The sequence below is a fragment of the Pinus tabuliformis genome, chromosome Q, assembly GCF_031772625.1.
Source record: "Pinus tabuliformis cultivar Carrire ecotype Pingquan chromosome Q, CPIR1, whole genome shotgun sequence".
Taxonomy (NCBI): domain Eukaryota; kingdom Viridiplantae; phylum Streptophyta; class Pinopsida; order Pinales; family Pinaceae; genus Pinus; species Pinus tabuliformis.
The window spans coordinates 778,511,079-778,515,248 of record NC_142296.1 but is presented as its reverse complement, the minus strand read 5'-3'; positions in this window follow the sequence as shown (position 1 = coordinate 778,515,248).

Below are 4,170 nucleotides of genomic sequence, written 5' to 3'. Positions count from 1 at the left end.
AAAATCATAGGTTGCAGCAAGTTTCAAGCAGGGAGATCCAAAGGTAGAAGAAGCTCCTCCAAAGAAGCAACAAAATCATCAATATCAACACTAGGTACTTGCAAATCAAGAAACTCATCAAAGGACAATAAAAAAAAGGAAAAAAAAGGGAGAAATGACATGTGACCAACACACAACAAAAACCTGATCTCTTCAACAAACTGCAGCAATGTATTGTTACCACAGGTAAGTATCCCGCTTCGACTCTCTCATTTGCATAATGTGATCAAAAGATGTAAAAATTGTGAATGAGTTGGTTTATAAGAGAAAGGTGGCTAGTTAACTTGGCCACCTTCATTCAGTCAACGAGGACAAAATAGTTAGTCCTCACACACGTGGCAACAATCAAGTCAAAAAAGGAGGATGAGGTTGAAAGCAATTAAGACTACGGATGCCTGAAGTGGGAGTTGATTATGAGGTGAGGGGAATGATGATGTGGTAGTGGGACCAATGGTCCAAAAATAGACATTCGTACCTCGGCTGGCAGCACACCACCTCACTCGAATCAACCATAGGAGGAAATAAACATTGATACCCATGCATAGATGCTTTCACATTCTCGAGGCTCACGTTAGTAAATTCTTTCTTGACACCCAAGCAGCCTACAAGAGAGGAAAATTTCATTTTTTTCCTGCGAAAGACCTCCTATAGGACCCTACAAGAAATCCTATAGGATCCCACAGGAATCCTATAGGATACAGTTAGGCAGTCTACAGGATTGGCAGTGAGCAATTTTAGAGGGAGAAAAACAGGGGTTGGCTACATCAAGCATTTTAAGGAGGTAGGCTCTACATTTCCTCCTATTTTTCCAAGTGAAAGGAACATAAATCTTCTAGTTTGTTGAAATTGATTGCAGTATAAAGGAATTATATCCACAGAAATTCAGTTCCATTTCATCCTTCATTAAAATTTTGTATCAACCATCTCTGCTCCTCCATTCATCAGACAAAATGACGGGGGGGCTCAATAGGAGGGAGCCCATCAACACGGTGAGGATTCACCAACACTCTCCTGTGCTAGAAATATTGACAAGACATAATTGGATGGGGTACTTTGAGAAATTGAGGGGGTATGATGATGAAGTAGCTAGAGATTTTGTTCTCTCCCTCATTCCACTAACCAGGACCCATGCCACCGTTGTGGTGAGAGACCTCTCCATAGAGCTCATCCCTGAACTCATAAGTAGAATGACTTACTTAACGCAGTTGAATCCCAAAAAAATGATATCACATTTCCCTTAGGAGTGCCTTGGAGAAAGGAAGACAAGGGAAATAACAAAACTACAAAGAAGAAATTCTTCTTAGAGGGAGAAGAGGCCATGGAAGACAAGAATGGAGTGAGAAGAGCAAGCCTACCATACCCCTGGAATGAAATAAGCTACCACCTCATAAAATATATATCATGTGAAGGTAGGTATAGTGTGGTATATGCATACCGCTTTAGGCTTCTTGAAGAATTAAGGTTTGGAGCAGATACACCTCCTCACCACAGACTCAACATACCCTACTTCCTTCTTCAATCACTGATAGATATGAGCATGAAGGTGAAGGAAGGAAACTATCAACAACTGGCCCATCATGGGTTAATTAGACTCATCATAGAAGATGCAACCTTAGAATTCCTATCACATGGGCAATTTTCAGAGACATGCATACATAGGAGGATATAAAAGCCCTCAAATATTACAAGAGCCCTACTTCCACTGAAAGGGATGAAGAAGAGACTAAAACAAATGAAGGAGAAGCAGAGAGGGATGACGAGGAAATAGAAGAGGAAGAAAGAAATAAGTGGGAGGAGATAGAAAGGAAGTGAAGATTCTATGCACAAGAAGAGGAAAGCATAGCAGAAGCATGGGATGTCAAGGAGGCCACCAGGGCTATGAAAGATATGGACATTGATTGAGTTGCTCAGAGGATAAGAAACACTTTCAGTAGGGGGGTGACGATGAGCCTCATCATTGGGTAACTATATGGACCTTAATTCATGTCCTAGCTTAGTCAAATCAACTCTTCTCACAATTTATTACATGTTTTGATTATATTTTGTTTAATGAGATGAGTCAAAGTGAGATATCATGCCTAGTGGACTAATGTGCATTGAATGCAGGTTTTTGAGAGAATACAAGGGAATTTTGGAAAGATTAAAGGTTGAAACTTGAATGCGACAAGGAAGAGAGATTGTAGGAGGTAAATACTCCTCATTTACTCCTCCATCATTCGAATATTCCTCCATCAATCACACTAGCTCGAAGTACAAGTAGCCAAGTCATGAAGATCAAAAGGCAGCCAAGCAAGCGACAGTTAAAGAGTTAGTTCATCTCAAGTTTGGTAGCTGAGCCTCCCTAGATTTAAGGAAGTCATTGGGGACTTCAGTTGTATAAATAAATAGGCTTAGAGCCTCATTAGGATTCGAATTTTTGCTATAAAAACACTAGTTATGTTTGAGCTCCAGACTTGTGGAAGACATTGCTATGTAATTTTCTGTTTTGATAATGAGAATGAGTTTCTTCTTGATCTAGTACTGAGTTTACTCAGAGGGCTGAAGCTCTTGGGTTAGGGCCCAAACATAGTAGAAAAGGGTCCTCTTCTTGTATCTGTATGCTTAGATTGATTTCATAGATTCATGGTTAAATTGTCCTTAGAAGTATTTCATTACAAGTAGTGTAGATTTGATTAGTTTGCTTCCATTTGTGCTTTACTTGTGTAATAGTTTAGAAGAGATAAAGAACCATCAAAAATCTGTCAATAGGTTTTTTGGCCTCACTTCTCCCTTAAGGGATCATGATTTGAGGAAATGACTCCTATGCAGCCCCAAAAAGACAGAATTATACATTCTCATAGAATTTAGAGTTTTCTGCACCTAAGCTAGCATTTGTTCAAGTTGCAATAGTAGGACCTATTAACCCTATTGGCATGTGGTCCAAAATGGATCCAAAACACTCTCGAAGTCTTCGAAACCTTCTTAAAGATCATTCAAAATATCAAAACAACCACATGAGAAGAGCCCTTAGAATGGAGGAAAATCACTATCGGGAGGCAAAAACCCAAGGAAACAGAGAAAAACAGAGCTATCAACGGTGGCAATAGTGAAAGCACAGGAGCCGTCGGATCTGGCCGATCAACGGTCCAAATCCAGTCAGTGGATCGCAATCGGCGGATATTGGCGCAAACTATATGGAACTTGCGATGGCAATTGGCGGAGTCAATGTGGACAGTCAATAAAGCGCGTAGATCAATGGCCCACGTTGCATCGCAGAATCGCAATCGGCCAACACAACAGAGCGCTCACTAAATGGCCCGGGTTTATCATGATATGTGATTGCGATCAATCGCATTGCGATATCGCATCGGAGCTTCACAGAGGAGTAGGGCTTATACCTATATAGATGTCTGATGTGATAAATCGGACCCGAAAGGCTTCCTTAAAGCTATTGTATATTATGTCAGATTCGCCATAAGCCATTTTTACGTTGTTTTCACGCTTTTTAACGTATTCTAAAAATGCAAAGGATCAAGGACGAAGCAACTTGCGATAGCAATGAGGACGGACCCGATAGAGGAATAGACCATTTTTAAGGACTTTTGAAGTTCGAAATCAACAATGTCTTGGTGGAATTTCATAGTGTTGCAACGTTTCTCTATGTAAAACATAAAACTATCATTTTTGGCATTCCAAAGGATTCCAAAGGCCTAAGGCCCTCTTACGTTGCAGAATAGGTGGCCACCTCCCCTTTATGCATTTTGCAATGATTATGTAACGCTAGAAGAGGGATTCGACCAGATAGAGATCGGGAGACAGAAAGCCAAAAAGGGGAAAAAAATAGTGCAACATAGCCAAACCAACATAAATGGTCATGGAGCATCACTGGCACGAGTGAGCTACCTGACAACACGAAAAAATTACAAGAATGTGGTTACTCTGCTGTTACAAAAAGATACCTCCGAGCCCATGTATGTCTAGTCATGGCATCAAGTCGTTAAAAAGTCATAAAGGATAAATTAAGACCTCTCGAGCCTCAGAGGGTTTGAGAGCATTGTAAAAGGCATATAAATGGTTGAAAGTTGAGAGGATCAAGGGTTCAACTTTTGGAGACTGTGGAGACTCTTCTCCTCTCAGCATCTCATCTTCATT